Here is a 26,030-nt window from a genome sequence, read left to right on the forward strand (position 1 = left end):
AAATCTTGCAATCGATTTTAAACTAACTTCCCGATTAGTTGGACATTTGAAACTTTTAGAATATATCAGTACACGATGCCAATGCATTCTTTTAATAGTTTTAGCCATCTTTAAGTAGAATTGAATTAATTTTCAGTTAATTCTGTTTTGTATGAAAAGTTATTTCGGAAGAAATCCGTAATCCAATCCACTATTATTGGTTGCTAAGGAGGTGGTCCTAGCAAACAAATTATTAATATACACGTGCGTTACTATGGAAATCAAAATGACATTTCAGTATCTCAGTATATTTGTTTGTTGCAAAATAGCAAAAACATGATTTGTTGAACAATTTTTCCTTATTTGTCCTAAATTATTAAAACATAGAATTGCCATAGTTTATATGATTCAACAGAAAATTTAAAAACGTTGTATATAAAAGTTCTTTTTATCTTGTAATTATTGTATAATAACATTTTCTTTTAAGCAATTTTTTTTTTCGACCATGTCCGATCCTAATAGGATCATATGGGCCTCCACAGAGTAGAGGTTTTGTATTAACAGATTTTTTTTTACGAGAAATGGATGTCAGCCACTTGCTCAACCTATTAGGTCCATACCCTGACTCACACACATATTGAAAATATATTGAAAATGAAAATGAAAAAATACATTATAACCAATAGAAAAAATCTGCTTTGAAGAAGTAAGGCACGCAGGGATCGAACCTGCATCTCTCGGGTTTTGCACCCATGCACATATACCACTATGCTAAAGATACCATACCTAATTAATTACGACAAATTTTAACTAATGGCTCTTATAGTACTCTCTGAAGCGGTTTCCAAATTGAGCTGCTATTGGCTATCGGCTTTTGTATTTTAAATCAAAGTAGGTATTACTTTAATTACTAACCGACGTCACGGATTACTTCAAGATATTTTAGCGTTGTAGAAAGAAGTGTTATCAAAATTATGTATGTTGAATAAAAATGTAGTTTACTTATATTATATTTTTACCACGCTCTCTCATCTCCAGAAGTACCACCACTCACCCAGTATCTGCTGCAAACATATTTTGTCGATGCTCAGTATACGCTTGCATTGTGCCTTCTTTAATGTCACTACCGTAAAGCAGCACCATCATAATGCAAGCGTCGCATAAGTGGAATTTCGTTTTAACCAAGTAGAGTCCCAGATATTCTGCATCAATTATAATTTTGCTCCAGCCATTCTCATCAATTACCTTACTAACAATTCATCAGTTAACTTTAACTGAACAGTTAACTTACTAACAATAACAGTTCAATCCAGTCACAAAATATTAAATTAATAAAATTTAGATTTCACTGAACAAACGGTTAACTATCATTCAACTGTGTTAAAATCAGCGACGTTACGTGAGAGTAGTCCAATCATGCATTGCTAAGAGACAGCAAATTAATACAGAAAGTGCAAATATTATAAGTATACCTACTGATTTTATAGTAGATTTTATGTAGGTAACTATACGACATTGTTATTTCTAATCGTAGGAGGCTTCAAAATCAGTCCAATGATATATGTTACAAAACGCGCCACTACTTACTAACTGTTCTATATTCTTTTGCAAATATAATATTATGTAATGTTGGAGATCTATCACGAAACAGTTATCAACATACATAACTTAAATATCATATAATTAACAATAACCTTATTTCACTACTATTGTAATGGAAAATTAGGTCAGTTCTTAATTTAAATATTTCTTTTTAAATAAAACAATTTCTTATAGTATGAAATTGCAAACCACCGATGTAGTTTTCGCCTTGTATTCTTAGCTTCCGGCGAAAGCTTCAAGATTGATTTCTGAAGGCTGTACGCATCAAAGTGAAGCGGCCACCACTCGAAAGCATACGAGCGTTTCAGCGTTATGTATTGAATATAGCCTACCCGGAAATGAAAACCTGTAAATAATGAACATTATATAAGTCAGCATGCCTATCAGGAAGTGAATAGTAAAAAGCTACTAAGGCTTCGCGGTGGATGCTAAAAGAAACTAGCGCGAGGCGATTTTCACGTTAATACCAACGTAAGCTTTTCAATGGATTTAGCGTGCATCGTGTCAATCAGAGTTTCACAACCAGTATATAATAAAACTGAAGCGTCGAAAGTTCTGATCAAATTGAGATGCATGTCACGTCACTGTCACGCTGTCACGGCGACAAATTTAGTATATGATTTCGTCATTTTGCAGAATATTTTGAACGATCACTACCTCTCTAAATTCAATTATAGAGAGTGCCAACTCTAATGTAGTAGTATTTTGAATTATTTATATTTATTCATGTTAATTTCAATTAATTTTAACAGTTTCTACGTGTGCGTACGTTAAAATTACTTGCTATATTATATCCATAGATAATATTTTAAATAGAACCCAATCTGCAGACCATAGTTGATAATAGACAATAGTCTTATAGAAAATACATAGTACCAACCACTAAAAACAAAACGTGATTTTGATATGATTCGAAAAAGTATAGACATCTAGAATATGGTAAAAACATTCAAAACGTCATGCAGGTGTCGATGCAGTGCGGTTCAACGTGAGGTGACCTCATTGTTGTTTTGGTGATTTCGGCAGATTTTGCCAACTGACAATGTTCGTATAAAGGTTCAAAATGTGCTACGGGATGGGAGCATCAGTCTGATAACATTTTAAACACCAAGAAAAACGACACTATACACTTTTTTACCGTAGTGGCAGCTTACTGTGTCTGTAGTCCGCGACATGCACTATAATATATTTCACGCTTAATATATCTTAAATTTGGCACGAATACATCAATAATTATTTACTAATCTATGGGTTACCAGTAAATAAAAAGTCGTAAATGACCACATGTAGATTGAGAACAAGCCGATAAAAAAATAGACTATTCAGTGATAGCGAACCTGTGGCATACAAAATAGTTTTAAAAATAAATATATATTATTAACAAATAATGAACATCCATTCGTGTTTTCTTCGGTTTTTAATAATATCAACGAATCGTTGAGTAAACGGAAACGACGAAATTCTCGTATAAGTGACAGATCGCATTGTATAAAAAAATAGCAGGCAGACACTCTTCAAGAGTAAGTATTACGTTTAATTTAAATTGCATAGGTCGGTCATTAGGCTTTATGCGTCACACATAATATTATCGCACTGACCTCAATAGGCGGCGGGGGAGGCCACATCGCGATCCTCTGATTTTGACCGATTTACAATAATTTTACAATACCACAACACAACAAACCCACTGTAGCGAGAAAATGCCTCATCTGATCAGAGCAAGTGAGTCAAACGCGTCAAACACAGGGTGAATTTTGGTCGATCGCACCCATAGGAATTAACTCATAAAAATATTATAGTAATCTACAAAATCCTGGGTCTGACCTGACGAGTACACATATTGTTTTTCAATTTGTGCATGACTCGAAGTATGGACCAAATAGGTTGAGCAAGTGGCTGACATCCATTTCTCATAAAAACAAAATCTATTAATACAAACATCCACTCTGTGGAGGCCCATATGATCCTATTAGGATCGGACATGGTCAAAAAAGAATATACTAGAAGCATTAACCATATCTCTTTTTTATTTTTTTAAACAAATTACGTGAAAGTAGTTTTAAAAATAACCATGAGAAACCTCCCGTGATTCGTCATATCACTTGGTTCGTGTATTATATCACTCATGAGCTGCCACAAGTGTGATAGAAATTGAATATATTGTGAATACACTTGCTTTAAACTGAGGCGTAGTTCCCTTGTCGTCACGCAGCAGGCTCTTTGCACAAAAGGAGAACAGTTTCACAATTAGTGCCAGTGACGTCCCTAGATAAAATGCCGCCCCTAGGCAACGCCACAATGTCGCCCCATTTTTTTATACAGTATTTTTTATCATCCTTTCATGACTCCAATATCTAAGAAATGTGGTGTATGGATACATTACTAACAAAGTACGGAAGTAAACTAGACATCGCGAACCCAACAAAACAATACAGCACCGTTAAACCTTTTATGTTAATTAATACATTTTGTTTCCAACCAGTGAGCTGATTTTTTTAATGGAAAGATATTTTCGTTATTACTAGGTTCATGTAGCTATTTCTATATATGTATACCTACCAAATGATTCTCCTCGATTTGCCGCCCTTCGAGTAGCTGCCGCCCCCAAGCGACGCTCAATCTGCTTACCCTCATGGGACGTCACTGATTAGTGCAATGAGTGCCCAAAAGAAGACCAAAACTTACAATTTTCACGACGAATGGGAATAGTGTTCATTAATTTTAAATTTGAGTGAGAGATTTATAACAATGACCTATGTATGTAATAAGTAACAACATGATAAGGTAAATATTAACAAGAGCTTACTTAGATATACTACCACATTATTTTTAACTTGTAGACCCAATTAATGCATAATAATATGTTTGATTCTTGTTTATCTATCGCATACCCCCGGTTGAATAACGCTGATCTAAGTAAAATATCATGCCTATCATGCTGAGATTATTTGTCATTTTTTTACTGTTAAAAATATGTGCCATTTCTGTCAATATTTTAAATTACAACATATATTATTGCAGTGTTTGACTTTCCTGGAAAAGTCCATTTCGATATGCTATATGAAAAAATGTGTATACATTTGAATTCCTTCACATTCCATAAACACCTTTAGGAAATCAAATTTGCTGACTCACGATTTCTATCAGAAAAATAAATAAAAATCAAACGTTTTACGCTCCTTTCGCCAAATGTCGACGCCTGTCAAAAACGTGGCTGGCGTTTTCATACCAATATCGCTTCTATATAGTGTTTTGTACCCGCAGCGGCGAAGGGTAGAGGTAGGATGTTAGGATCCGCGATCAGTGACGTCCCGTGGGGGTAGGCAGATTTAGCGTCGCTTAGGGGCGGCAGTCACTAGAAGGGCGGCAAATTAAGAAGAATCATTAGGTATAAGTATATATAACTAGGTACCTAATCTTTCCATTAAAACTTCAGCTAACTGGTGGGAAACAAAATGTTTTAATTAACATATCTAAAAGGTTTAACGGGACTGTATTTTTTGTTAGGGTTGCGATGTCTAGTTTACTTCCGTTCTCCTTGGACGACACGTGTAGATATGCGAATTATATTTAAATTATAGGTAGCTACATACTTATCTAATTAATTTGTACAAATATGTTTGCCAGTCACTTGCGAGTTTTCAAAGTTGTCAGGTGTGTTTTTTAAATTTATCTGTAACCGTGGACTCGCAATATTGTCTATTTAAGTAGAGATGGCAATTAAATGAGATTTAGTGGTATATATTTTGTTATGACATATGACAATTATTATACGACACATTTATTGGATATTGGAGTCATGCAAGGATGATAAAAAAATACTGTATAAAACAATGGGGCGGCATTTTGTCTAGGAACGTCACTGTCCGCTATAAATAGTGCACACTAAACTTTATCAGTCATACGTATTTGTTTTCATTGAAGTAAGACTACAATGAACATATTATTCGCACCGTGAGTGTAAAACCATAGCAAGTGCAAATTTTTCAATTTCGAGATTTAAATGCAAAACAACTGCAAAAGTCATAAACTTGATAATGTAAAATTGAAGTTACTGCAAACTTAAAAATTTTCATTAAAAAAGACAGATATTTGGGTTTTACAATACAAAGATTTACTTCCATTGTTAATGTAAAACCATAGTATCTGCAAATGATACCCATGACTAATTGTGAAACCCGAGCATCAGACGCATTCTTTTGGTGAATGCAATGTGGCATTGTTTTTATTATTGTGATAGCAGGCAATTATTGAAATGATTCAGTGTTAAGACTTTGATAACGCATCCAGACGTATTCTACAACACATTTTTGTTTCCTTTGATTCAAGTAATGTAGTGCAGTTGTGCCTGATGCCAGTTGCCTGATGCTGAAGAACCCATGTTGGATATAGATAAGGATGCTGCTGGTTTGCAAGACGAACAATACCCATTATAATATAGGCTTTTTTCAACCAAACAAGGAACTATGTGACTTTTGTGAAAAATATAAAAATTGCAGTAGCGAAGAGAAAAATATAATTCAAGTTAAATAATATATGACATTCATCAAAAAAAATAAACAATTATCGAGAACACAGAAGGCGAAAGACGAATAAAATAGTATGTTGCTATAATCTGCAGGCCGTATTATCAACACCAAATGCCCAGATATCAGTGCTATATTATAAAATAAAGCTTTCAACCTATAGTTTTACCATCTTACACACATTAATAATAAAAATGGTTACTGTTTTGTTTAGCATGGAGGGACTACAAACAAAGGGGCCAATGCAATTGGTTCTTGTGTTGTAAAATTCCAAAAAAGACCAATCAATTGGGAAGGAAGTCATTTTTTATTCGGATAATTGTGCCGGACAGAATAAAAATAAAATTATTACAGCAATGTATTTATACGCCGTCCAGAATTTTAATATCCCGAAAATCACACACAACTTTTTGGTCGTAGGACACACCTTGAACGAGGGTGACTCTACAACACTCTTGCATAGAGAAACAAAAAAATAGTCTTGAAGTCAGGTCCAATTTATATACCAATACAGTGGATTCCAGTGATTCACTGGAAATTGGCACTGACGAGATTTTTGATTTTCACAAGTTAGCAAATGAAATGGGCAATAATTTTCAACTCAACAAAAATAGTAAAAAGGTTAGTTGGGTAGACATTTGCGTTATCGAAGTGAGGAAAAACAATCCTTATTGCCTGTTCTATAAAAATAAGTATGAAACATAAGTGTTTGATGTGATAAATATTAGAAAACGTCAGGGCGGACGTCAATCAGTACAACCTCAACTACACAAAGCATTTATAAAACCACCTCGGATCTCCGAAGCAAAATTAAATGACTTGATTTCCCTATGTTCATCAAAAGTGATACCAGAAATACACCACAATTTTTATAAAAAAAACTTTCATCTACACATTTAAATACAGATTCAGATAATAATTGACGTCGATAAAATTAATTATAAAAACATTACAATTATTGTAATTTGCTATTTTTATTTTGGTTTAAAATTGTACTTATGCGTCTATTTTAATAAATTATAGTTAGTAAGCTTAAAATATCAAAATATTATAGGTAAATATCATTATTGATTTATTTAATAATAATATAATATATTATATTATAATGGTATTACCAAAGTTCCCAATAAAAATCTTACTGCAATTCAGGTAACTGCGAAATATCAACATTTTCTATGCATCATGAAAGTGTAAAACCATAGCAACTGCTAAAACTTGTAATCTTGATGGATTTATATGAAAAAAAAATAAAATTAATAAAAGAACATGTCATAATGTATACATACACCAAATATTATGGTTTTATTTTAGAAACTCTATTTATCCTGACCAAATGAAAACTTCAAACCCTTATATCTCCAAACTATGTAATTTGCACATACGTTGGTTTTACACTCACGGTGCGATTATGGTGTTGGTTAGTTTTTAAAATTCAATTAAACCCTTCGAAACTAAGCCATAATTTTCGTTGTTCATCATTTCATCGTTTGCTATTGGTCTTAATATTAATCTTCTAACTGTAAATGTATGTATAATATAACACAATACTCATAACGTCATAACAACATAACTTTCCTTACATACATAGCATTTGTGATATCAAATTTCAGTATTAGCACACATAAGTATAGTGTGGCCTATTTTTACAAAATCTAAATAAAAATTCTATTCGTAGAAAGCCTGATAACTTATATAATAGGTACACGTGGTAAATTGTAGTGTATGCTATCAAATATTACAAATACATTTTTATATTAAATAATTATAAAATAAAAAGAACTTTTTATATACCACGTTTTTAAATTTTCTGTTGAATCATATAAACTTGACAATTCTATGTATACTGGATGATAGAATTACTGAATAAATATAGAATACTGAAATGTCATTTTGACATTTCATATTGATTTCCATAGTAACGCACATATATATTAATAATTTAGTTGCTACGACCCCTTAGCAACCAATAATAGTGAGTAGCAAATATTACTTTTAACGAATTTTTTCCGAAACATACAAAACAGAATTAACTGAAAATAAATTCAATTATGCTTAAAGATGGCCAAAAGTATTAAAAGAATGCATCGTCGTCGTGTTCTGATAAATTCTAAAAGTTTCAAATGTCTAGCTAGTCGGGAAGTTAGTTAAAAATCTTGGACAAACAAGAAAAAAATTGTACTGCACAAGAAAAAGTCTGTACTGGATAAACAATACGAGCTAATAAAAACGTAGTAAAATATGAAATTCAGAAAACACTCTTTTTTAAGCAAAAAAATACAACAAAGGACAATATCACTTATAAAAATTTATATTATCGACCGAGGGTATTTGATAGAATTTGAATTTAAATTCGAGAAACCTATTAGAATTTGATATCAATTATGTTTGTACGAATTAGTGATCCTTTTTGCAATCACTTTCATAAGTGTAGGCACATATGTAGGATTGTGACCAGTTATCTTATAAACGACCCTCACGGTCTCCTACTTATAATAGGTATCAGGGTATATTGAACGCTTCCTCCAGTATCCTCCTTCACTTCATCGCTCCAGCGAGCTGAAACTCTTTCTCTACTTTGCTTTCCTTGGAGGCTACCCAAAACAACTAATTTCACGAGGTTATTCGTTATTATTCGTAATTATTTGTGAATAATTGAAAGCGTCCCCCGAAAAGGGGTCTATATGCAAAAACAAAATTGTTCAGTAGAGGAAATAAACGTTTTATTCGATCATGCGGACTTTTGGAGTATATCTGTGCTAATAACTATGTTCATGAAAGCACACTTTATCATTGACAATTTTTTATTTTATTTTGGATAATAAAAAAATCATAATGGTATAGACCCCTCTTCTACGGTAAGCATTTTAGTATTGCTAATATCTCAAAAACGGTGGCAGATAAAATAATAAAACTTTCCACTAACGTGAGCAATGCTGCTATATAAACCCGTTTTAGTCATTAAAATGACTTTTTGACATGATGTATTATATTATAGACGCCTTTAATTATTGGTTGAATAAATAATGGTTTATTTTATTATTAGCAAGTTCAAGTACGTTAATACTAAAATGTACATTATTGGTACCTTGATTCAAACCACAAAACCCAGTCGCCAATATTAGCGAAATTTATAAATCAATCAAATCAATTACATGACAACTAATTAATTTCGTCGTACTTAAGTAGGACGCACGTGGCTAAATTAGTAAAGCACATTTTCCGGCGTCATATTTTGTGTTTCCAAATTATGTATAAAGAAATTTTTTCAAAAAGATTTTTCCTATTGGTTATAATATATTTTCTCAGAAATATTTTCAAAATGATGTATGTTCAATAATTAAAATGTTAAATCTTGTGAATTATACTTTGAATAAAAAAATAGTTGACTAAAAATTATCAACAAGTTCAAGTAAGTTGTCTTGGAGTGGAGAAAAAATCTTGGAGTGATCCGTGACGTCCGTAAGTAATTATTAAAGTAGTACCTACTTTGATTTAAAATACAAAAACCGATCGCCAATAGTAGCTCAATTTGGAAAGCACTTCAGTGATTCTTAAAAGCCGTTAGTTAAAATTTGTCACAGTTAAGTATGACTCCTTTGGCATAGTGGTTATATGTGCATGGACGCGATACCCGAGAAATGCAGATTCGATCTTGGGGTGTCTTACTATTTTCAAAAAGATTTTTTCTATCGGTTATGTTTTAATATATTTTCAAAGTGTTTTCAAAATTATGTATATAAAGAAATAGTACCTAATAAAAAAAAACCTACAGATTATTATTGCTAAGTCGAGTGTGCATTTCCCAAGGCGTGCTCAAAAGGTCAAAAAATACTTAGTTTTTTAGCCTTTAACGTACGGAATAGAGTAGAGTTTTCCGTGTCACGAAAGCCTTTTGTACGGGAAAAGCAATCGGCGACGTGAATGAAAGTTAAATAGAAGGCTTTGGTTCGCAGCCACGTGGGTGTAGTAAGAATGGACAGGTGATAATACCCGTCTGTACAATGTAGACGGCACAATGTTGTGGTTCGGAAGCATTTAACCTTCCTTTTCAATATTTCAGCTTTTATTTGATCGGTTATTACAATTTTATATTGTTATCAAATATCACATGGTATCTTATAGAAAAAAAGTATTTAATATCAAACCACGTGGTCCGTTCACTTTATCAAATAATGTATAATAAACCATTTGTGTTCAACACGTGCATGCTACCTGTGCTCCTGTACAGCTGTGAGACATGGCATCTTACTAAGCTTCAAAGCTCTCGGCTTTTGAGCTTTCAGAATCGATGTCTCCACCGAATCTTAGGGGTACATTCGTACGACCGCGTTAAAAACACGCGAGTTCGTGAGCAGCAATGACATTAATATGGACGAATCATCTGGGAATAAAAATGACACTCATTTTTTTGTCGGGTCTGCCGGATGGCATAATCTGTTCTAACGCCATTGCAATAAAGGTGATATTTCTATAAATTCTCGATGCTTTTAGTCGGGTCTGCCGAACGGTTCGGTTCGAACGAGTTCGCTCGAATGAACATTGACACTAGAAAACCTATTCTAACGCCATTACAATAAAGGTGATATTGCTATAAATTCCCGATGCGTGATATCGCATAATGGAAATTGTGTGACGTCTACCTATACATGCGAATTTACTTGCTAGCTACTGTATTGAGTGCGTCGTCCATTAATAATGTCATTGATGAGCAGACACAGCAGCTTTCGGTGATTGAGGTAATCGCGAAGAGACGTTTTACGTGGCTGGGATATGTGTTCCGGATGCCGCCAAAGAGTGCGACACTTCGTACCCTTGTGGCATAGCCTCAAGGGCTCCGTCGTCGTGGCCGGCCCTCCCTCACCCTGCAGCGGTGCTACAAAAGAGATATAGGTGCTACAGAGTCGTCACAAGAGTTGACGATGGATCAAGGGAAGTGGCGCGAACTTGTGCTTGCTCTATGCCCCAACGCTGGGTTGCGACATGGTGAAATAAGAAGAAGAAACCATTTCTTTTATACAACGAACAATTCACAAGATTTTGAGAATGTAACATTCCATAATTATTATTGAACATACATAACTTGAAAACACCTCAGATATATTAATTATTAAACAATTGTTAGAAAGTTCAAGTAGACGTTATAACTAAAATATTTTGCGAGAGCCGGGCGTCGGTTAGTAATAAAGGTAATTAATATCCATACTATCGACCGATGGTACTTGATGGAATTTAAATTTAAATTCTAATGGATTTAAGTTTTGTACTATTCCATTTGAGTCGTTTTTGGCGACCCGGGTTTCGCCTTTCGGCATCTTCAGACACTATGCACACTCACCAAAAGGCAAATAAACACTGACCACGAATACTATTAAATCTAAAATAAAAAAACTAACAACCACTATCTACACATGATAGTCTTAGTTCATTGAAAACAAATACGTTTGACTGACAACGTTTAGTGTGCACTATTTATGTCGAATCTTAACAGCCTACCTCCACTCTTCTTAAGAGAACATAACAGCGAACCATACGCAGTCTCAGATCTAGGTTAACGTCTCGATTACTAAGGAGGCGTCTCATTTTGAGAAAAGCACTCCTTGTTAAGGCCATGCATTAGTTGAGGCACGGTCTAAAAAGATCGTTGCTAGGCGATGTGCGGATTGCGGGTCGCGGGTGAAAATGACGCCTGTCAAACGAAATATTATTTCTCATATAAATCCAACATACGTCCATTTTATGTTCTGTTTATTATTCTATTAGTATCAATAATAATATATTCATTGACATGTTTGCTTTTTAAAGTAAATGGGTAAAGTTTTTAGTCATCTTTACACGATTTTAGAATTAATTGGCCCGTCGCCATCACGCAGCAAAGTGACGTGCGTCCGACTCCACGTTCTCTCAATGAATGCGAAGCAAGTACAAATTTTCGTCGCGCGTACAGTTGAACATTATTTGGCGTTTCACTGATGCGTCACCTTAACACAATTCCTATTTTTATTTTCTGAACAAAGTGAATCTGCAGGTAATTTGGTTAGGTAATTAACAATAGGTATGCCAATTTCACAGTGCTGATTGCTGACACTTAAGAGGGTTTACATAAAAGTAGTAGAAAGGTTCAAAGAGTTAGGTAATACTTATGGTTTATAAATGAACCTAAAGAAAACAAAATTATCAACAGTATGGCAAATAGCGACACGTATCTATAGTCTAAGAGCGTCACGAAATACCAAACTCAAGTTTTGTTAATTAACAGCAAACCAAGTATACGTGTAAGCCACTATTACAAATATCTAGTAGAGTATTATGCTTCATAACTTTGCACTCCGTCTCTAGGATGAAAATGATGTAGGTAATACATTCTAAAATTATTTTTTTACATATACCTATTATCTATTTATTAATTTATTACTACATAATATATTAATACAAGTGTATATCATTTGATCTAATTTTATTCGAGGTTCTCAGGCAAAGAGGCATATCAGTGTAGTAAAAGGTGAAACAAAGTGCAAAGTTATAAAACGTAGATAAATATTCTAACATGGGTTAATGAGAAATCCAGAAGGACCAGTCTCATGAAATAAGTTCCATTAAATAAAGTAATATTTTAAAATTCTTTATCCCGGGAGTAACACATGTTTAAAAATTAGTTTCTGGAACGAAATAAAAAAATAACAGCAATTATTAAGGGGGGACATGCTCGTCGTAGGTAAAAATTGAGTTATTTTTGTATTTTCAAACCATGATCCTGGACATTCCTTAAACGTTGTAGATAATCTATTTATATAATTTTGAAGCCTTATTATCCTTTATATTTATGTTAAATATTTGATGACTGCATAAAGTATTTTTATTACATAAAATAGTATTCTTTTAAACCTCTCGCTCTAATGTTTTAGAATATAGTCATATTTCGGTACATGAATGTGCAGTGGTGTTAAGATTTTTTACATTTATTAATTATTAAACGCATTTATAAAACCATTAGTATAATTAATGACGAGATAATTTTAGTAAAATATTTACGATAAAAAATTATATTGATAATCTCTGTGATCCCAAATTTTACAAGAATTAGGCATTTTATTATTAAAAAAATTGGCAAGATTAACACATTTGAAGATAATTATAAAGATACTTATTATAAGCTATGTTTTTGACCATTCAAGTGTGATAAATATTTTACGAATAATGATTGCTTTATAATAATTATTGACCTAAGAATAAGGTAGTGTTTTTTTGAAATACGCCATTTCTTTTGGCATCCCCCAGTGGTTAAGCTACAACATACGGCCGTAGCCATAAATTGACAAACTATAATTGAAGTAGGGAGTAAAATTATATTAACGCGCGTGTTTGAACATGTACCGTTAAAAAAAATTCGCTTAGGTACATGTTCAAACACGCGCGTTAACATCATTTTACTCCCTACTTCAATTATAGTTTTTCAATTTATGGCTACGGCCGTATGTTGTAGCTTAACCACTAGGGAATGCCAAAAGAAATGACGTATTTAAAAAAAACACTACCTTATTCTTAGGTCAATAATTATTATAAAGCAATCAATATTCGTAGGATGTTTAAACCCTTAGGTTTAATTATCAGCGTTTTATATCGAAATGTCCTAGCTATTCCTTACGATTTTTCCATTTAAAAAAAATCGAGTTACTCAATAATTACAGTAATTTGGATAATTGCAAGCTGTTTGTTTCTCATATTACGTAGCTTTTCCCCAATGCAAATAGCAATCACAATAATTATAATTTTGTATTATATAACAGCGACATTGTCAGCGTGAAATATGTACGAAAAAAAAACAAATAGACAAATATATAGATCACAAGTGTCCGTTTGTATCATCCGCACTGTTTTGTCTTTTAGACATGCCACAGCAGAATATCAAGCAAACAGTGTATGCCCTAGGCCTAGATAGCACTAATTTATGAGTGCCAAGGGTCTTCCAGTACTCACAGGCCTTGCGTGTTGCAGGTACAATGACGAGAGCGTGGAGCTAACCCGTTGAGGCAGCCAACTCATCGATCACCCACGATCCTCAGTCATGAGGTCCCAACGAAGAATAAGAAGAAAAAATATTCCATTTAACTAAATAATTTGTATTTTTTCCGTTTCTGGGAGGGTCCGGAACCGAAAATCCCACTTGCGTGCGAGCTTGGTTCATTCCCATACTGATAATATGTGGTAGAGTGAAGGTTATATTAATAATGTTTTATCGTTCATATTTTTACACGCATAAAAAGACTGACAACCTCATAAAATATTGCTTTAATAGGTTCTTGCGATAAAAATACATATTTTTATTATTATTATTCCAAGATTGAATGGCCCACCAGTGTTGCCATTTGTATGGTGTTACCAACTATAATGAGCACGACTTCAATGAAAGCCTGTAACTGTGAAACTTGTAGAGGAACTATGAAGTTAAAAGATTCATGTTAAACCTTAGCGATATAATATAACACCATGTTATTTGCCGTGTAATAACAAACAAGTTAATGTGCGCCATAATATAAACGATATAAAACACCAACCTGTGTATTATTCAACTCTGCCTGAACACATGTCACACACACGAGCAACCTTCAGACATAATATAACGAATAACGGGTGTAGTTGGAACAAAGCAAGTAACAACTACATCCATTATAAACTATTTGATGACTATTTTCAAATAAAAAAGGGAAAAGTTGAACAATAAGGGCGTTCGTGCTTCGGACAGTTAAAGGCGCCCTTTGGGATGTATGCGCCCCACTAGTGTGCAATAGATATGCTATTCGATAGCCAAAAGTAAAACAAACACAAAGTAATAACTTATGAAGTTTTACAAAGTTGGCACCCCTACTCCTGAGTGGCCTATATTATGTTATAAAAAAAACTTAAGTCAATAGCGCACTGCAATATACTTGGCCTAACAAAAATATTATGTTACATTCCGAGCTTATTTGGCTGAGTAAACATGAATTAATACTTTAGAATGTAAGAATATTATGTTTATTGTATGTAGCCAAATAAATAGTAGGTTGAATGTTAATACATAATTTTGAAATACCTCTGAAACATAATACTTGACAACCTAGGACAAAGTTGAACCTAGTGGGATTCAAACGGATATGTTTCACGGTACGGATGGGTACCTATAACCTTTGAGTTATCAATCCCTCTATAATTCATGCGAAATATTACCAATAATTACTTTTTTAGATTTTCTCTCTAATTATAACTTTATTTATTTAATATTACATAAATGTGAAATTCCTTATTATTTTACACGTAATTTTAAAACCATTTTTTACGATTTTTTCTATTAAGTATGTATATTTCTGATGTATTTCAAAATTACTTATTTTTAATACTATAGTTTGCTTCATTTTAATTTCATTTTAACGCGATGTAAACGTTGAATGCGTTACAACGAAGAACCAAGTGGAACGAACTAGGGGAGCAGGCCAGTCATGCATCGCATATGGGCGGCGAATAAAGGAACGAATACAAATATTACAACTTTTGAGAGCAGTGACTGTTTTCCATGAAGTAGACGATGCTGTTGCTTCATTAGAAAGTACCAATGTAAGTTTAAAAAATAACCGAAACACAAAAAACACTGACAACGTAACTAGGGAATCCAATCCCGAGCCAAAATTCTGATCCCGGGATTTCGGGATTATAATTTGACAATCCCGGGATCCCGGGACTGGTCCCGGGATTGGCATTTTTTCCATTGTTAATATAAAATTTTTATATTTACAAATAATATTGATAAAATCGGTTAAAAATAAATCTAGTATAATTTATACTATTTAAGACATTTATTGTTAATATTGTATACGTTCAATTTTGGAAATACACAAGTTTAATGGAGTAAATAATATTGTAATATAAATAATAATGTGAATTTAATAGGAGATTGCTGTTTCTGATAGTAAAGACTTAATGAATGGATTAGCGAGATTTAAAATAGTAAAGCAAATAATCATGGCGTACTTATGGCCTTTCCGCTTCATAAATCTAATTAGTCAGCCAAATATGAAACTGCCGTAAAACGTATGATATCATGGTGGAATTACTTTGTTAAAAGTGCGAAGCATTGTTTTTTCCAATCTTTCCATTTTTAATAATTTGTGTGAAAAAATAAAATGAATCGGCAACCTACACATGGGTATAAATCAAACTTCATTCAAACTCAGTTTATTTCTAATGTAGTTATTTTTTATTAAAAGTATTTTTTCTGTTATATTTTCGCTTTTATTTTATTTTCCATAAAAAAATTTTAAAAAAAATCAATCCCGAAATTCCGGGATTATGTTTATCAATCCCGGGATTCATAGGTACCGAAAATAGCTCGGGATCCCTAAACGTAACCATGATTTTGTTTTAGCACATATTCTAAAGGCGGTTTATCGTATAGGCAACATTTCCACACCACTATTTGAGAGTATGTTTCGTGGAAATCATCCAATTTTCATGTGTGTATGTAAATTTAAAGATTTTTGTTGTATGTATCTGTTTAGAATATAGTACTAGCACTAGTTTTTGTTGTATGTATCAAATAGCTGAAAATAAATAATAAAATACATCAGTAGTAAATACCTAACGAATCTGCGACACATTGAAACTAGCAATCAACTAAGACCGCTATGCAGAACCATCTGGATTAACTTGGCAATAAACACCATCCAAAGTTGTTACTTTACCTCAACTTAGTCGGGCGTATCTTGACCGTATTTTAAATGGTTTCGTTCTAGGGCATTGCCTTTTTCCAAAGATTTACTACCTATTATTATTATGTATGGATACTTTAGGCAACACAATCTAAGTTGCCAGTATTGCCTTCTTAAAGATAGACGCGAATCTTAGGGACTTACTCGTCTAAGTATGGTTTAGCATCGCGCTCAAAATCTGCTTAAGGGCGGCACTTTTCCTGAGGATGTCACGTCACTGAACTGGATCGCCCCCGGCCGATTATTAAGTCAGAAATCGAAACAACTTCAATTCCAAAACAACCGTATTTTAATAGACCCTAGCATTGAATAAAAACTCACGAGAGTTGAAAAATAAAATTCTCAAGAATATTCATAAAAACATTTTTTCAATTCGAATTTCGTTTTTTGTTTAGGAAATTGCTCTGGAGTGACCATAAAGCACAAGTACGGGCCATATAAATAATTCAACTGGGCCCGTCGGCCGTTGTGGCACCTACCTTATATACCTATCTAGCGAGGTCTCCAAAGGGTCGTTATGTTTAATGGACGAGATGGGGTGGTTCTTAGCGTCAAAAGGGGTAGAAACATTCAACAGAAATATGCCGAAATATGTATATTTTTAATGGGTTAAATCAAAATTAACGTAGACTTAAATTCATATCACGAGAGAGAATTAATCATCGCTTCCATGTTAGCGTTTTTCTTGCGACCTCTAGCATCTCTAAACAGGCGTTAAATCTAACGTTTTTTTAGTAGATGTAAACTATCCAAACTACATTTCAATCGATAGCATTGTTGTTGGTGTTGACGTAATGTGGACGTGCGTTAGTTTCAAACAAATAATTGTGCTCAGACATTTATATTGTGATAGATGATAATGTATAAGTACAACAATTTGTATAATTTGGTCACGGGTAGATGTATCGTGGTATGGATTAAACATTTTCTGGTGTTCCTCAAGGCTCAAACTTCGGGCCATTACTGTTTACTAGAAATCGGGAGTATCCGTTATTTGTTCTTCTAATATGCAAAACTAATCTGCCATTCATAGGCAATGCTAAGTAGGAGGGCAATAACTATATCCAATCAAATCGCTTCGAATATTGATATAGGTATTTAAGTTTTTAGGATATGGTGCGGTTAAATGTATTTTTTTACTCATATAACTGTGTATTTAATTTCAATCAAGAAACTCAGAAATAATGTGAACTGAAATACTTAACAGGTAAGGAGTAGCAGGTAACCGATCTCGAGTAAGATAGAATCCGGGATAAACACGTGTCAAGAATACGTCATACGTCGAATACTGACAATTACTGCTCTCGGTTTTTGCATTGACGCTACACTTACACATTACATACACTATTGCACGTGCATAATACGTGTTTCATTTTCGTAAGACACTCTCACATTCAAAACGTTGCATCAAAATGTAGCGTATTGAATATAGCCTATCGGAATTCTATTTATTATCTGTGATTTCGATATTGTAAAATTTATTTATCTTTATTTATTATATCATGTAAACGTTTTGAATTTGCAATTCGTCATATTCATTAAATGTTAAAAACGGTGCTTTTATAACATTGTTATTTTTTATCGTAGTCAAGCCCCACATGGACTTTACAGAAGGTGCGAACCTACATGGAGAATAGAAGAATATTTTTTTTAACAAAATGTTCTTCATCATCACGGTTCCAATCCTCGAAGAGCTTGGACACCACGGTGAATACTTTCAACAGAAGTCGGTACCAATAAAAGAGAAGAATACACGTATATGCATCACGCATGTGCTTTGAGCCCAAATAAAGAGCAACTTTCGACAAATTTTAGCGATTTATACTAAATAGCATTAAGATACTACAGTGCCAATTGCAGCTGATCACAAAGTAAATATTTATATAGCTGCCATTGACATATTTATACCATATTAAAATTACATAATATAATTATTAATTATTTTTATTTACTTAGTATTTATATTGACATTCCGATTAAGTGACATAACATCACTAGAGATGCCAACCCGAGCAACGAGTAACAGTCTAAAATATAAACTCAAAACTTTCCTCAAACGAAATAAAACTTAGCACTTATCTCGGGTCAACATCCGGGTACAAAAATAGTTTCCAGAAGCTCACATAAATTCAAGATGTGAGAGTTCTACTTTATTATGCAGAATAAATGGACTGCTTTTCTATATACATATTCAGTCTATACGAAAATGAGTAATAGCGCCTGTACACATGCATGGATTCACTGGCACCAATAGTACGTAAATTAAACTACCGCGATAACTGTGTACACGCAAAAGTGCTAACTGTCTCGTCAATCTCATTCTTCAAGCGTAAGCTAGAAGCGATGTTGTCATTGTATGGTGCTACTTGACAGGTTTTAAAAATCGGTAAATGACAAAATGAGTCTGCGCGGTGTAATTCGTTTTTTTCCCGGCAAGTTCGCCACTATCGTTTTACTGTGCATACGTTATGCAAGTTGCAAATATCACGTGAAAATTCAGAGAAGCCGCTAAACTTTTTTGATCCATACATGCAGTTTTGCAGCATGCACGATAATACGGGATACGTACTGCCACCAGTAAATCGATGTAAGTGGAAACGGGCTATAAAGAGTAATTTTTGCTTCAATGTTAAAGGTTCATCTCTACCTACAGAAGAATATTTTCTTCAAAATATTTGTAATAAGCTCATTCATGGTGATTACTTTTTTCATTAATTAAAAAAAGATTGGCTTTCATTAGGATAACTAGATTTGTGGCTTTCTAACTAATGTAAAAGCTGCAAACATATGTTTCAAATACTACAACGTTAATGGGCTTTAGAAATAAATCTTTCAAGACTTCTAATAATAGATATACTAATTCAATTATCTCCACACTAAGTACACTGAACTGTAATATACCTAGTATGTTCAGTGATAGTAGAAGCTTAATGATTTAAAATTATTAAAATAATACCACATTCATATAGTCGTTTTAATTTCATGAGACAATAATAACTCTAATCTCGTATTTAAATTGAAATTCTAAATTCAAAAATTTTAAACATTATGTATAATAAACTGTATGTATACAAAACGTCAACTATTCCAAGTATTTAGGAGGTTTATAATTGTTTCATAAACCCGTTCTATCCAATAATTGTATCGCATAACTATTAAATAAAACCAAGGGTCGCACATCAGTATACTGAGCTATGCGAACAATCTCAGCCAGGGGTTCACAAACTTTTTCGTCAAAGGGACAATTTTGAAATCAAAAATATTTGACGGGCCGCCCTTTTGTAAATATTTTCTGTTTTTAAAAAATACAAATGGACGCAGAGAAACTTAGTGTGACCAGATGGAGAGATAGAGCTCAGGATATAAACTCCTGGAGGATAACTGTGCTGTCATGAACTTTAATAGTCTGTAAAAGTCAGTAAAAAAAATGTTAATTAAAAATAATTAGCAAGTTCAAGTAAGTTACAACAAAAAATCTTGGAGTGATCCGTGACGTCGGTTAGTAATTAAAGTTAATCTACTTTGATTTAAAATACAAAAGCCGATCGCCAATAGTAGCTCAATTTGGAAAGCGCTTCAGAGAGTATGTATTAAAAAGCCATTAGTTAAAAATTGTCGCAATTAAGTATGGCGCATTTAGCACAGTGGTCTATGTGAATGGGCGCGAAAATGTTTTCAAAATTATGTATGTTAAGTAATTACAATAATTGATTCCGTTGTATGGACATGGTTTAGGTTAGGTTAGGTTAGTGTTCGTGGATTGACTGTGTATGTGCTTATACGTGTTATGGGTGCAAACATCTTACACAGAAGTCCTCAACTCAATAAGAAGTATAATTTACTCCAGTTCATAATGCCGGAAAATATAGAGGGCAGTAGGAGATTCTCTTAGCTATACAAACTCAGTGAGTAGCTCAGTGTCCAAGGCATTAGTAATATGGTACGGCTGTCATAGTATAAGGAGGTATACTGCAATCTGGTCATCAATCTTCGATACAAAATGATACCAGAAGAAGAATACTTCTTACGAGTGGAATACTAATTCAATCTACACTATTCGTGATAATTACTTTTTTATTTTTTGGTAATGGTGCTGCGGATGACCGTATTTCCATAACCTTATTTCAACCTAACCTAATCTACCCCAACCTAATGTAACCTAACCCAACCTTAGTGTGTGATAGTGTTGCATTGAAATCTATAAACATATTAGACTTTAAATTAACAATTATTGGATCGAAAAGCATCTCCGCCGACTAGAAACGAGGGGTGCGTATACGTATTTGTTTTTATTGAACTAAGACTACAGTTTACAGATGGTGTTGGTTAGTTTTTAAAAATCAATTAAACCTTGCTTAAACCAACCCATAATTGTCTTCATGGCATAAACTGTTTCCGCCAAAAAAATGATAAATGGTCATGCGATCATCTACGGTACTATCGTATCTAGGGAATCCAATCCCAAGCCAAATTTCTGATCCCGGGATTTCGGGATTACAATTTGACAATCCCGGGATTGACATTTGTTTACATTGTTAATATAAAAATTTTATATTTACAAATAACATTGAAATTGAAAAAGACATTTATTGTTAATATTGTATACTTTCAATCTCGGAAATACATAAGTTTAATGGAGCAAATAATATTGTAATATAGATAATGATGTGAATTTAATATGAGATTACTGTTTCTGATAGTAAAGACTTAATGAATGGGTTAGCGAGATTTAAAATAGTAAAGCAAATCATGGTGTACTTATGGCGTTTCCGCTTCATATATCTAATTAGTCAGCCAAATATGAAACTGCCGTAAAAAATATGAGTTCATGGTGGAATTACTTTGTTAATAGTGCTAAGCATTGTTTTTTACCAATCTTTCTCATTTTTATTAATTTATGTGAAAAAATAAGATGAATCGGCAACTTACACATGGGTATAAATCAAACTTCATTCAAACTCAGTTTATTTCTAATGTAGTTATTTGTTATTAAAAGTATTTTTCTGTTATATTTTCGTTTTTATTTTATTTTCCATGAAAATTGATATAAATATCAATCCCGAAAGTTTCGGGATTATGTTTATCAATCCCGGGATTCATAGGTATCGAAAATAGCTCGAGATCCCAGGATTCGAATCCCTAGTCGTATATAAGTAAATTATTTTTATGAGGTTGGGTAAACTTTAAATATACCTAATCGATTAGATGTGTTTCTTGAATTTACTTTACCTTATTAACTTACCATCTCTTGAGTTCAAATCTTTTATTTATTTTTTTATACTTATTATTTTTAAATGACAACTGATAATTAATTTTAAATTACTGAAAAATAAATACCAACATGCAAATCCGTAGTTTCAAAATGTCGCCAGTATTTTTAATTAATAAAAAAAACAAGTGACGAAAAATAAAATTCCTCGCCAAGTTACACTAATTCCGTTCAAATAACCCTTTATCACGCAACACAGGCCAAAATAAAAAAATAATATAATATTACATTACAAAACATGCCATGTGTACTGTTAATTATGATTAATTCAATAACCTACCTTTTATCACAGGTGTCCCGCAAAAACCATCCCTTGTTAGGTATTACTCTTAACAGCACGACCACCCTCTTACCCTTAAACACGCCACACTTTAGTTAGCTTTAAAAATTACTACCAACGAACGCAGCACACGGTACGTCATACAAAACCACCCCAAGTTATCATCCCTCAGCGAAACATTTCACCAGGATTTCCTTTAATGTTTTCCTTCACTCTATAAAGCGGGGGATGAGAAATTCATAAATCGTCCATGCTTCCGACACACGCGCCGCAGTATACAGAGAATTCATGTCATTATATTATTTGTATCACTGCTAAAAAAAACAACAAAAATACAGTGTTGATATGTCATTATATTTGCTACTAAAAAAAACACGAAATACACTACAAAATCACTACGTTATTAATCGTTATACAACGTGTATACTGTGTTAAATATAATGTTATATTTTTTTATATAATTTACGTGAATTTACGGTATTTATTTTGACAATAGATATCACGATTTGTTTAAGAGAAAAATCGACGTACACCCTCTCGGGCGTCCGTTATTGCACTGACGGGAAGTTGGCTGCGGGTTGCTCAGGAGAATGACCGCGAAATGAAAGCTTTTCCTTTTGGAGGGAAATCTTCACTGTGCGCGTGCGTGGAATTTTGATATGGCTGAGAAGCAGATAGGGCACGCATTATTCGAGGAGGTTTTTCGTTTTTCTTTGTTAGGAATTATCATCTTCTACTTGCATGCGCCGGCCGGCTTACGCGGGTGAAATTTCCATAATTGAGCGAGACTACGTAAAGCGAACTCAGAATGCCTTTAATACGATTTTATTCGACTAGTATACCTGAATTTAAAATACAAAATCTTGGAATCACTAAAAGAAACGTCAAAAAACAACACAAATGCATAATACTTTATGCAACATTCGCATAATCGTAGATTTTTCATTTGATTATTCGTCCATATATGACGTTATTCTTTAGGGGGGGGGTCTGAGAAAATGTGACGTCACAAAGTAAACAAAAAATATAAAAGGATCTGAAAATACAATATTGGGGATCGGGGATGTATGGATAAATATATTTAAAAAATGTGAACGTGTAGGGGGGGGTCCAAAAATGTGACGGTGACGTAATATATAGGTACAGAGGGGGGGGGTAAAATTTTATGTGATGAACAAGCTTAATCTTTACAAAAACAATTCACAAATATCTTGTAAATAAATTATGTCCATAGTTCGTAAATTCCATGAATTTTTGTAATTCGTTATTAAAATTCATATCGATTTATTTTAACATATATATTTGACATAGGGAGGGGGCGAAACAAAGAAAATTGGAACAGAATTGCCTTATACAATACATTTGTCGTAAAGTATCTGTAATGCATGATAGAAAACATATGAAAAATTGTAAGAGAGAGCGAAACAGAGAATACGTAATAAACATACACGCATTAACGCAAATTCTAAATTTGAAAAAATGGATATGGAGATGAACCGTTTATTTTAATTGGGCCGTTAAATAAAACAAATGAATCGATATCTTACGATCAGAGTCGGTATCGAGAAATTATTGTGTTATCCAAATGATTATAAGAGGAAGTGCTGTAACCTATTGTAACCTTAAACCGTGTCCACATTGGAAACAAGTTGCTGGCAATCTCGTTAAATTTCGATTAAAATAATTTTTGGTCAAACAAATTTTGATAATTAACGTGAAATTTAACGAGGTTGCCAGCAACTTGTCAACAGTGGCACATTCCCAATCAATCGAAAAATAGAAACATCATGGATTAAGAAGAACCGCCAGCTAAGCGTCGCAGTTTGACAAATACACGAGTTCAGCGATGACGTGCTCGGCAAAGTCATGAGACTCTGACAGGCTGATGCAGCGGCTCACAGACAAATAATTGAGTCTGAAATATCAGAATAAAGACACTAAGACTGTATGAGAGAGAAGAAGTATGAGAATGTTGCGGTAGCGAAGGATGGAGGTAGGCAGTTAGAATCCGCCATAAATAGTGCACACTAAACTTTGTTAGTCATACGTATTTGTTTTTATTAAACCAAGTCTACAATTTACAGATGGTGTTGGTTAGTTTTTAAAAATCAACTAAACCCTGCCGAAACCAAACCATAATAGTGTTGGTATATTTTGGGCCATACGACACAATTGTGCACGCTTTTTCATTCATACTTATTTATTTTCGTTGGATTAAGAATACATATTCATAAAGCCCTGCCTAAACAAAACTATAATAGGAAAATATTATTCTATCTATAAAACATCCAAAGTTATGTATGATTTTATTGCATAAATTTAGATGTTTTATAGATAGACGAGTATTTTTTGCCTATTATTTATAATGGTATGGTTTCGCAGGGTTTAATTAAATTTTAAAAACTCAACAACACCGTCTGTAAATTGTAGTCTTGTTTCAATGAAAACAAATACGTATGACTGACAAAGTTTAGTGTGCACTGTTTATGGCGGATCTTAACAGCCTACCTCCACCCTTCGCCACTGGAATTTTGACAGGTGGTGCTGCCACCTGGTGATATTTGCTAGTCAACAATATGTAAACAAAAAAACAAAGTAAACAAACACCATAAAAATATATCTACACCGAATTTTTAAGAAATTTGCTCTAATAGTAAAAACAAGCTTTGAGGCGAATAAAATTATTTTTAAATTACTTTTAGTGTGTTTCCTGACTAATAAATAATTACAAGATAAAAAGAACTTTTTATATACAACGTTTTTAAATTTTCTGTTGAATTATTATGCTCAATATGCTCAAACTTGTACTTGATATGAAGTAAATAAAAAACAAACAAATATAGAATACTGAAATGTCATTTTGACGTTTCATTTTGATTACCATAGTAACGCACGTATATATTAATAATTTAGTTGCTAGGATCACCCTCTTAGCAACCATTAATAGTCTTTTACTTTTACGGATTTTTCTGAAATAACTTTCCATACAAAACAGAATTAACTGAAAATGAATTCAATTCTGCTTAAAAATGGCTAAAAGTATTAAAAGAATGCATTGGCATCGTGTTCTGATATGTTCTAAAAGTTTCAAATGTCTAGCTAGTCGGAAAGTTAGTTAAAAATCGATTGCAAGATTTGTAATGGACAAACAACCACCGGACAAACAAGAATACGAGCTAAGAAAAACGTGGTAAAACTGGAATAAACCATCTTCAAATGTCCGGATACTCCGGACGTAATACATAATAATTATACGTACCCGAGTCTAGGTTTAGTTGTGTTTGATTCCATTAAAGTTGTGACGTAATTTCGCACAGTTTGTGGGAGGCTGCCAAAAGTATTCTGGCAAAAGATTCGCATCATTAAAACTTTCTTTTTTCGAATTTCAACGCTTTTTTCATCTGTTCGAAAATGGTTGTTAGTGATTGCGTAGGAGATAAGAAGAAAAAATGACAGTTTGAAGGCGTCTATCACCAGAGGAAACATCAAAAGTTCGTGTGATTGAAGAACGAGACGCTACCCTCGTACAGCGAATTAATTTAAAAATTGTAATATATTAAATATGTATTCCTACCTACATAATTTTAAAACACCTCCGATATATACTTACTAGAAAAAATCTGATAATCTGAAAG

At 33.2% G+C, this 26,030-nt stretch overlaps 1 protein-coding gene across 2 annotated transcripts in view; it reads right to left on the reverse strand.

Moving 5' to 3' along the window:
- Positions 1-26,030, reverse strand: part of LOC147073623 (uncharacterized) — a 200,806-nt gene that overhangs the window by 112,635 nt on the left and 62,141 nt on the right. The window contains exon 1 of one of the 2 annotated variants that reach the window (XM_085944965.1): positions 22,396-22,527. The exons of the other annotated variant lie outside the window; for it this stretch is intronic. The gene's annotated coding sequence lies outside the window, so the exon portion shown is untranslated. Of the gene's footprint in view, positions 1-22,395; positions 22,528-26,030 lie in introns of those variants that run through there. 2 annotated transcript variants of the gene reach the window in all.

Source organism: Rhyacophila brunnea, unplaced genomic scaffold, assembly GCF_057557595.1.
Source record: "Rhyacophila brunnea isolate RB1 unplaced genomic scaffold, BYU_Rbru_1.0 scaffold_17, whole genome shotgun sequence".
In the NCBI taxonomy this organism is placed as follows: Eukaryota; Metazoa; Arthropoda; class Insecta; order Trichoptera; family Rhyacophilidae; genus Rhyacophila; species Rhyacophila brunnea.